Source organism: Rattus norvegicus, chromosome 4 (assembly GCF_021556685.1).
Source record: "Rattus norvegicus strain SHRSP/BbbUtx chromosome 4, alternate assembly SHRSP_T2T, whole genome shotgun sequence".
Classification (NCBI taxonomy): domain Eukaryota; kingdom Metazoa; phylum Chordata; class Mammalia; order Rodentia; family Muridae; genus Rattus; species Rattus norvegicus.
This window is the reverse complement of record NC_141537.1, coordinates 57,815,559-57,826,247: the sequence shown is the minus strand read 5'-3', so window position 1 is coordinate 57,826,247 and position 10,689 is coordinate 57,815,559. Positions and strand designations below refer to the sequence as shown.

At 44.9% G+C, this 10,689-nt stretch overlaps 1 long non-coding RNA gene across 1 annotated transcript; it reads right to left on the bottom strand.

Moving 5' to 3' along the window:
- Positions 1-327: 327 nt before the first annotated feature.
- LOC147994776 (uncharacterized) lies at positions 328-3,599 on the bottom strand. Its single transcript, XR_015685968.1, has 2 exons — positions 2,610-3,599; positions 328-574 (listed from the first exon to the last, which is right to left on the bottom strand). It is a non-coding gene; the product is annotated as an uncharacterized LOC147994776 (long non-coding RNA).
- Positions 3,600-10,689: the final 7,090 nt, after the last annotated feature.

Here is a 10,689-nt window from a genome sequence, read left to right as displayed (position 1 = left end):
GCAACTACTAGTGTTCTAGGTAGCAGAACACAGACCTTTAAGTCCCATGTGAGGCTAAACACGCACTTATACACCGAGACATAGATTCATTTGACTTTGCCTTGAACAGTGTCTTAGCAAGTCCCACTGACATCTCTATGAATCCCTGCACCCTGAGGAGGTGGTCAGGAACAGCTGACAGACATTTTGATCCTCCTACCTAATTTAAACTATTCTTGACTCGTTATCATGCAAATACATAGCATGAAAGGGAGTCATGGTATTTTTTTAGCTAGTTATCTTAGTTAGGGTTTTACTGCTGAGAACAGACACCATGACCAAGACAAGTCTTATAAAGGACAACTTTTAATTGGGGCTGGCTTACAGGTTCAGAGGTTCAGTCCATTATCATCAAGGCAGGAGCAGGGCAGCATCTAGGCAGGCATGGTGCAGGAGGAGCTGAGCGTTCTACATCTTCATCTGAAGATTGCTGGTGGAAGACTCACTTGAAGGCAGCTGGGGCAAGGGTCTTAAGTCCATGCCCACAGTGACACACCTACTCCAACAAGGCCACACCTCCAGATAGTACCACCTCCTAGGCCAAGCATATACAAACCATCTCATTAGGGCACCAGTGAGAGCTACATAAAAGTCACAGAGAATATTTTCACTCCAGACATGGAAATTCATTAGAAATAAGCATCTTCTGGTATGTTTTCTCTGAGAAATGAATGAATCAACAAATATGGTTGTCTTTCCTGATATCTTTAGCAAGCAGGGTCTCACCATGTAGCCCTGCTGGCTTGCATTTCACCATGTAGAGCGAGTTGAGTGCAAACTCATAGAGATCGGCCTGCTTCTGCCTCATGAACTGCTGAGAACCACCAGGCAGATCAACAGCTTGATTCTTTCTACTTTGTTTCTTCCTTCCTTTCGACAGGGTCTCATGTAGTCCAGGCTAGCCTCTAATTAGCAGTAGCTGGTCTTGATCCTCCCGCTCCCACTTCTTTTAAATAGTTTTTTGCTATTTTCCGTGGTTTGTATGTTTTGCCCCCATGTTATATCTGTGCACTGTTGGAGTGCCCTTGAGACCACAGAAGAGGGTATCGGCTCCCCTGGGAGTGCAGTTACAGATGCTGCAATATGGGTGCTAGGAATTGACTCCAGCCCTTCTGGAAGAGCAGCCAGTGGTCTTAACCAAGGAGCCATTGGTCTAGTCCCCTGTCTCCATTGCTCCAAATCCAATTCCCCCCTCTTAATGTTTTTAGTTTTTCCAGACTCACTATATAACCTAGGTTGTACTGGAAGTTACTGTGTAGAAAAGGCTGGCCTCAAACTTTTAGTGATCCTCCTGTGTCTGCCTCCCCATTGGTGAGATTACAGGTCTGTGTCACCATGCTGGACCCACGGTCTACTTCCTTCCCTGTCTTTCTGCTTTCAGCGATGGGAGGTAGGGCAGCTCTTCCAAGTTTTGTTTGGTTTCTCTAGGGTAGTGGTTCTCAGCGTTCCTAATGCCGAGATCATTTAGTACAGTGACTCGTGTTGTGGTGACCCTAACTTTAATTTTCGATGCTATTTCATAATTGTAGTTTTGCCACTATTATGAATTGTAATGTAAATTTCTATGTTTTCCGAAGGTCTTAGGCGACCCCTGTCAAAGGACCACTCAGCCACCAAAAGGGGTCGCGACCCATATAGAACGCTGTCCTAGGGACTTCTCAGAACCATTATGAGGATTTGGTTGTAGGGTGTAGTGATACATGCAATTTGAGTAATTTATTAAATCTTCCAGCTTCCTAGATAAGCATGTGATTAAGACTCTAGAGGACCACTGGATTATGGTTGGAACCCTTTGGGGAGCATGATTTTTCTAAACCTCATGTTTCATGTCATTAGAGTTGCATGATGGTCTTTTGTTTCCTGGGTGGCTTTGAACAGCAGACCGCCCAGGTCTCCGGCAGCAAAAGACTCAGCCCTAACAACTGACCAAAACCGTCGCTGGCTGCGCGCTGCTGCGGATCACTCCTATTTGCTGCAGCTGCCGGTGTTTTCCTGCTCCAGCCCTGCTGGGTCTCTGAAGAGGCAAACTGCACATCTTGCCGCGCGCGGCCTACCTTTGTGCAGCCATTCACTCGTCTATAAAATGTTCTGCGCGTACAAAAGCAGCGGCTGAGGGGACAGCTCTGGGCGAAGAGTCCCGGGAGCCCGCGCCTTCTCCAGCGGGACCACGCGGCTAACCCTGCCTGGGAAACTAACGCAGAGTTCCTAAGAGCCCCAAACTCTCTGGTCTCGTCGCAGCGTGCTCCCCACCTCCAGACCCCCAGGTGAGACTAAAACCAACAAACCCCGAGGCTAGCAGACAGCCTCGGCCGCCTGCGGATAATCCCGGAATTCCACCTGCATTTTGAATGTGTTTTGTTCTGTGGAAAGAAATGTTGTCAGACCTTTCCCCCCACCCCCTTCCTTTCTTTTTCTTCTTTGTTTTTCCTTCACTTTCTTTTCTGGGAGTGACATTAAACATTTCCTCTGGGATGGGGTGCATAAAATCAGCTGGATTTTGTTTTTTAAATCTGTGCAAAAGACTTAGTTTTAGTGCAGTATATGGGGTCCCAGAACCGCCTTTTACCAACCGGATCACACCGCAAGCCTTCAGTCTGCCGTAGAGGAATGGTGGCTGAAAGCCCGTGGCGCGCATGCGATGCTGCAATTTGTGGGTGTCTGTTTCCGCATTTATATTCAAATACATCTCTGGAAGAATTTTTAATTGGAGATTTCGCCTCGAGATGTTCAGATAAATCAGCTAGGGAGCCAAACCGAGTTATTTCACTTCGTAACCAACCTTTCTTGCAGTTCTTTTTTTCTCCCCCGCGGTTCTTGCCCCGAAGCGATCCGTAAAGCGAACCTACTCTGATACAGTTTGAAAAGTGCATTTTGTACTTGGCTCTTTCTTTGATCGAATTAATCTGGGCCTTTTTGTAGTTCTAAATGAGGCCTATGGGCTGACAATGTAGCTGTTTAAAGGGGGATTTTAGCGGATAATAGCCAATGCAAATAGTGCCATGAGAGTGGCAAGCCGCTTTCGTACTTTCAACCACATAATAACTGCAAAGAAAGCTTTTAAAATGAATTGAAATTTTGTGGCATGCCATCTGGGATTATTTGGGGGAAACAGTTTTGAATACTGCAGTTGGGCAAAAGAATGGAGGTAGGGACTTGCCCCTAAGCTGACATGTTTCAGATGGCAACCTTATGCTAACCGGTACAAAGTTGCCTAGCTTCCCCCCCAACTCCCCCTCTCTTATTTTCTTTTTCTCGGATTATCTGCAAAAATTCTCTTTGATTGCTGGTATTTGGGTCTGAAAAACTTTTCTATTGTTGAAGAATTCAATTCAACCCCTGCAGCTGCTGATCCCCTTATTGTCCTCCTCGTTATGTGTAGAGTCTCAGATGAATGTAGCCAAGCCTTTTAGTGCCTTAATAGGTGTCTACATAAAGGTCATTTCTTCTGCCGTACTTGTTTTAACAAAAGTTTATACACAAACAACGACCACAGCCTAAAACATTCACATTAATCAATCTCCTGATGCAGGTTGCAAAAACTGCCCAGAGCTGTGGCCAAGGCAAGTAAACAAAAAAAAAAAATTTTTTTTTTCTTTTGTGGATGTGTTTGTTGCTATAAAACAGAAAAGAGTCCAAGCGGTTTCACCAAGGGCAAAGTGTTGCGTTGTTTCCAGCTGATGTGATCCGCTCGCTCGGAGGCTTGGATGTGGTTGCAGTTGTACCAGGTGAAGGTGGAGGGCAGTGCCGGGATCAGGGCAGAATTTGTTGGGTTTTCTCTTCTTGCCCCACGGCTGCTCTCAGCTGCTGACAAGAATCTCTGCAGGAAAGGATACATCAGCAGCACCAGAAATGAGACAACTGCAAAGAATCGTTTCCTTGTCGGTGTAAGTTCTGATGAATAAAAGAGGAGCGCAGTCTTCCCTTTTCATCTGTTTCAGGGAGAGTTGCCTTTAGAAAGAAACCGCGGCTAGTTGGAAATGTAAGTGAGGATGCCAATGTATGAATTGAACCCGAGAGGCAAGCCCAGGTTTTTAAAGGACGTTAGTGCTGAGAGGGGATGGCCCAGCACGGTCCACGTCACGTGGGAATCACAGAAATCTGGCCACGTGAGGGTAGGAGTGATGAGACCCACCCACAATGCCTCCCGGGAGCAAACTTAGAGAGCTTGCTTCAGATGGCGACTAATTCAGAGAGCGCCTGGATCCTGTTCGGGTCCTTGGCCAGGCTACCCAGCCAGTCCCTCAGGGATAAGAACTGACGTAGTTCTGTGATGCCTATCTGTGTGGGTTTGTGCTCCTGTATCAATTTAGATCTGAAGATGCCTTGGGGGCTTAGAGAGCACTGAGAAGCTCCAGGTTTGGCCTCTCTGTGTGGTTGGTTCTTCTCCTAACCCTTCTTTCATTGTAAGGGTCTCTTAGCTTCTCACACTTAGAGAGGCTCTCTTAAACACGACTTCTTGGCCATTGGGCTGGACACTGCTTTTTAAACTTTAATGACCAAATGGATGACATAGCGATCTTGGTGCACATTTCGAGTCATCTGGTCTGGAGTGAGGCCTGGAAACCCCACACATCTACCAAGCTTCCTCTTCAGGCCACTGTCGTCAGGAGCTCTAGGTTCTAGTTTGCCTGAAGATGAGGTACAGTTCTCTAAAAGGATGAAGTGAAAATGCCCCCTGAGACAACTTACTATCAGTTTCTGAATTCTAAGAGTTTTAGGGAAGATTAGAAAGGGTTTGGACAGTTTAGTTTATCTTACGATTTGTCTTGCACTTGCTTGGATTCCTTAATTTCAAGCAAAAGAGACAAAGTAAATCATATTTCGTCCCAATCATTGCCCCTCCCCTCTTTGTTCTTTTTTCTTTTTAAATTTAACTTTTTATTGGTTCTTTGTGAGTTTCAAATCATGCAGCCAAGTCCCTTTGTACCTACCCTTGGCCCTTGTAAATTGTGCTCCCTCAAAGAAAAAAAAATATCATTGTGGGAGCTGTAGTGTGTCACAGTACACCCTTTTGCCCACACATTGTTTCGTGCAAATGTTCATTGCAATGAGTCATTGGTTTGGTTTGAGGCCACTGGCTTCTGCTACACTATCATTACTGGATCTTCTGGGGGACTCCTCTGGATCCTGTTGTTGTCTGTGTCATGGAGATCTTGCAGCTTTAAATCTACAGGACCAGCCCCTTCACTTGCCTCAGCCCTTCATCATGGGGTAGATGTTGGGTTGGGGCAACCCAAAGCCGTTGATCTGGGCCTGGGTTGTAGCTGAGCTGGTCAGCATGCCAGATTTCCTACACCCACACCACCAGGGTAAGCTGTCCAGCACTGCCTGGGCTAGCTCACCCAGAGCTAAGCTGGCATGGGGCAGTGTTGCAGTATAATTAAAAAAGTGACACGACCAGTTCTACGTGTCACCACTCCACTCTGGGCCCCTGGTACTCTAGGACCCAGGCATTTGCTCCCTAGTGTTATTTCTGAAACCATGGGGCTATATAGAACTAACCTTACTTTATCCCAACGGTGGCTGGCTTCAGCGAGGCACCACACCATGTTAGCCTAGCTACCTTCTGGCTCCAGCAGTCTCTCTGCTTCCATTGCTAGTCACCCTGGCCAGCTCTGGCCAGCCTGTAACTCTGGTCCCAGCTACCTGGTAATATTAAGACTCAACAAACTGTAATCCAACAACCAGATTTATATGTTAAATACTCAATGTACAATGCATTCACACAATAAACTTACAACCAATTGATAAGGATATAGACTGCCTACCTAGATAAGATAAATTTGTCTACAGAAATCCATCCTAGCTACCTTGGCAATTCAGGACCACCCGGAACTGGGTTATCCTTCTCAGTCTCCATTTTGATTTTCTTTCCTTCTCCTTCTCTCCCTCCCTTCAAAAACTTTGTCCCTGCCTTATTCTTTTACTGTCCAATCATGGCCTTGATCTAACTTGTGCCAGCCCTCACCTTCATAATGACATCAACCTATAGGGCAGAGCCAGCTCTCCCATTCCCATGCCCTCGGGGCTGGCTCATTCTTGCCCACACCAGCAAGGATAGCTCTATTGTGCTGCCCAGGCAAGAAGCTGGGTCAGCTTTCCTGCTTTCATGCCCTCAAGGCTGGTTCATCTGAAACCCTTGTAACCAGGGCCAGCTCTACTATGCTGCCCTGGTGAGGTGTAGTTCCCACTCTCCTGAGTGCTGCAGCTTGTGAGGGGCAGGGCCAGCTCTCCTGCTCTTGGAACCAGCTCTCCTGCTTGCTGCAGGTGTCGAGTGGCAATGGGTTAGGGGATCTTTTCTTTTTTATTCATTCATTTTATATATGTATTATTTTATATATGTATATGTACATTGTGCACGTGTGTGTGTGTGTGTGTGTGTGTGTGTGTGTGTGTGTGTGTGAGTCTGAGTGGAGGCCATAGGTAGACATCAGGTATCTTTCTCAATGGCTTTTCACCTTATTATTTTGAGACAGACTCTGTCATGGAACCATTTCATCTAGATTGGCTGGTTAGTGAGCTCTGTGATTCCTTTGTCTTTACTTCCCCTGGGATTACAGCCTTACACTTAGGTCTTTTTTATTTATTTATTTTTTATTTTTTACATGAGTGTTGTGGATCAAACTCAGTTTCTGATGTTTGCACATCCAGCACTTTACTAACAGCCATCTTATCAGCCCCTATTCACTCATTAAAAATTGCTTTATATATGTACATACAAATAAACATGTAATCATATGTATATAATAACATATATTATTGTATATATAATATTTAGGCATATATATTACATAATCTGGTCTTACATAAGTGACCCGTGTGCTAGGTTTTATGAGTTTAGGGTAGCAGGTAGAGCTCATTCTTACCCTCCAACAGTTTCTGTCTCAGAGTCTGGAACAGTGGGATACAATGTTGCTACCGATTGCTGGAATCCTCTGAGGACATTCAAAAACAGTAACAAATGCCTGGGATCCTTTTGTAGCCTGGAGTTTCTACTACCCTGCTCTAAGCTCTGGGCACTACTAGCCTCTGCACAGGTTCCCTTGGATCTGCTGATGAAACACACACACACACACACACACACACACACACACACACACACACACACACACTAGGTTATTTTAAATATGCTTTTAGCTCAATAGCTGAACACTTCTAAGCCTCCCATGGCTAATATGCCCTTACCCTCACTCCCAGATCAATACCTCTAAATCTGCCCTCAGCTTAGTTGCACAGTTACCTTTAGAACTAGTTCAGCACCTCTGATTCTGCCCCATCAACTTAGTTTCATTTCTTTTTTTTTCTTTTTTCTTTTTTCTTTTTTTCGGAACTGGGGACCGAACCCAGGGCCTTGCGCTTGCTAGGCAAGCGCTCTACCACTGAGCTAAATCCCCAACCCCCTTAGTTTCATTTCTAATCACCTACCTGCTACCCCAGGCTGTCAGTGAAGCTGCCAATGGCCACCCCACCCAAGATCTAACTGGCTGGTGGCTCTCTCTCTCTCTGAAGCATGGTAAATATCCTTTCCCCTCCTATATCTCCTCTCCTTCTGTGTGGAAACCTGGAAGTCTTGCCTGTTTTGCCCAGCCATTGGCCATTAGCATCTTTATTGATTGATCAAGAACCAATTAGGGAACAGGACCTTCAGTGTTCACACGCAGATTCCCGATCAACACATCAGAAACACCCATTACACCCTTCTCCCTCCCAGAGAATCAAATTTTGACAATTTGGATAAGTCCTACTCATTAACATTCTCGAGGAGCTGCTTGCAGAGTGTGGTGTAGAGCCAGCATTGAGGACCTATGCCCCCAAGGAGTAAAGTTGATGTGGATGGGAACTCTGAGAAAAGCTGCCTCTGTGCAGACTCCAGAGCTCTCAGAGTGGTGGGATGAACATGCCAGTGAAATTCTCTTCCCCTAGAAGCTTGCCTTTCCAGAGCACCATGTCTATGTAATGAGGGAGGGAATGACAAAGTTACCATGTGTGCCTGTCCTGACACGTGTCACAGCATCCTCATATACTCAGAGCGTGCTCTATCATACTCACGGGGACATTGCCTCCTGGTTCTAAATCATAGAACCATCTAAATGGCACCATCCCCTTTACCGTTAGTCTGGGCTTGCTTTGCTGTAAGGCAGGAAAAAATCCTTTGCTGTTGTTGGGATGGCCAACTGTCCTCGTGTGTCTAGGTCTGAGGGATTTTCCAGAATGAAGGATTTTCAGTGCTAAAGTCTGGTAAGTCATGGAAAACCCAGTTGAGTCGGTCACCTTGGTTCTAGTGTGGTGAATTTTATTGTAGGCTTCTTGAGTTTGACACCCAGAGTAGAATCAGAAAAAGAAATGCTCATAAACAGCACAGCACTAAGTTAAAACCTTTGCCTTGAGAAAGTGTTTGCTAAGAGGATAAAGAGATAACACAGCCAAGGAGACAATATTTTCAAGCTGTTATATTTGTTTGGAGACTGGCAGAGAGAACATAAAGAACTTAAAGGACTGGAGATATACAGTTTAATATAGAACGGGCTTGCACAGCAAGTGTGAGGATCTGAGTTGGATTCCGTGCACTCATGTAAATGCTGGGCTTGGTGGCATACCCTGTAATCCCAGAGCTGGTGAGTTGGAGATAGGAGGACCACTAAGTATTGTTGGCCAGTCATTCAGCTGAAATGCTGGGCTGCTGAGAGATTCTGTCTCAAGATCTAAGGTGGCAATCCATAAAGAAAGGCACTTAGTGCCAACTTCTGTCTCCACACAGGCAGGTACACATGCACACACATGCATATAACACACACACACATACACACACACACACATGCATGCATATAACACACACACAATTTGAAAATGGGTAAAAGACATAGATAGACATTAATATACAGAAGACAAAGAGACACACTAGTTCATACTTCAGTGAGACAGCCACACCCTAGAAGTCTATTTGGACGACTAAAATGAAAAAGTAACAACAATGACCAATGCTGGCTATGATGTAGAGAAAAATGCCTCCCTCATGGGTGGGGCCATAGTGCAACATAATATGCATAACTCACACCTCGCTAATGAAACTGCAGGAGCACATATAGTTGCTACAGAAAAGACTTTGCCAGCTTCATGCAAAAGTAAACACACAGCTCGCAGTTGTTCTAGAATTGCTCAGAAGTTTATCACAGAGAAACTAAACAACACACACCCACACATGTGTGTCTGTAGCAGTTTTATTTATGATAACCGAAAGCTGGCAACAACCCATCTGTCCATTGACAGTAATAACCCGTGAAAACCATGCAAGTTGTAAAGAAAGAAAACACAAGAGGATTCTTGGGTGCTGGGGTGACGATATTGGACTCTAGTATACTAGGTCTTCCTGGGTATGCACTGATTTAGAGGTGGTGCGTTCAATGAGTAATCAGCCTGCATGATAAGGTGGGGTGCTGGGTACAAATCATGTTCTCACAGAAAAAGGAGATGCAGGAAAGAGGCTCAGAAAATGGAAAAAAAATGAAAGAGTAGAAAGCACAGTAGTAGGAAAACATACATCAATGGTTTGGAGTTAGTCTATGTCTGGGATCCGGTTGATGTATGCTTCCTCTGAAATCTAATTGGATGTTGTAGTGCTGTCTCAACCATCAACAGTGTCATGTAAATGCCATTGTAGTCTTTTGTATACTTTCCCACAAAGGACTGCTCCAGATGTGGGTTCCTAGTGGCATCCCTTAACTAGTGTTGGCTGAACAGAGAATTTGCTCTTCCAAGTCCTCAGATAATCAGGGGTTGATGGTCCCTCGAGGAATGGGAACAAATCAGATCTTTACTATGTTGCCAGCAGAAGGGCTTATTCCTAGGCCTATGTTATTCATTATTTTGTATCTCTGGTCCAAGTATCCTAAAATGCTAAGCCAAGGACTCTGTTGGTCCTGTGAAGATGACATCATGCTGGAGCCCCCACAGTACGCCATTAGAACAGTAATGGTTGTCTTCTACTCAGGGTCCGCTGTCTACCGCACGCTCTTCTTTTTTTCCTTACAATTGTTCCTTTTTTACCTGAGTAATGAGAAAAAGGATGCAGAGAATCGAAGATTGCACAAAGTCATAAAACTTAGCAAAACCCATTGCAGCTAGATTTGGACTCTGCTCTCGTTTGAAAAAGCACGGGAATATTTGTTATATTGTAGGTCACCTGCCGGAACGCTAAACGTTTTTCATTTTGATAAGACTGCACATCTCTGGAATTCGTTTTGATTTTCTTTTCTGAATCAGTTTACCCATGAAGCTCAGTGCCATGAAGCCTGTGGCCCTATGTTCAGTATTCTGGTATGAAGAATGGTGAAGTGACCCTGGGGCACATTAACTGTAGGCTCTCACAGAAGGCAGAACAAGATCAAGACGGAGGAGTTCTCGTCCAGACGTCGTTTGCATTTTCACTGTTTTGATGAGGTTCGTACACATTACCGAAATGGGATAATTTTTGAATCATATCACTTTTATTTATTTGAGATATTGATTCAATATAACAGGTCACTTGTTCATATTAATTAGTTGTCATTTTTCCGTGGGCACCTTCGACAATGAAGGGCAGACTGGCTGTAGGGGCTCCAGTACGTTTTAGAGGAATTATCTGGCGTGTGTCTGCTCTTCTATTCTCCCAGG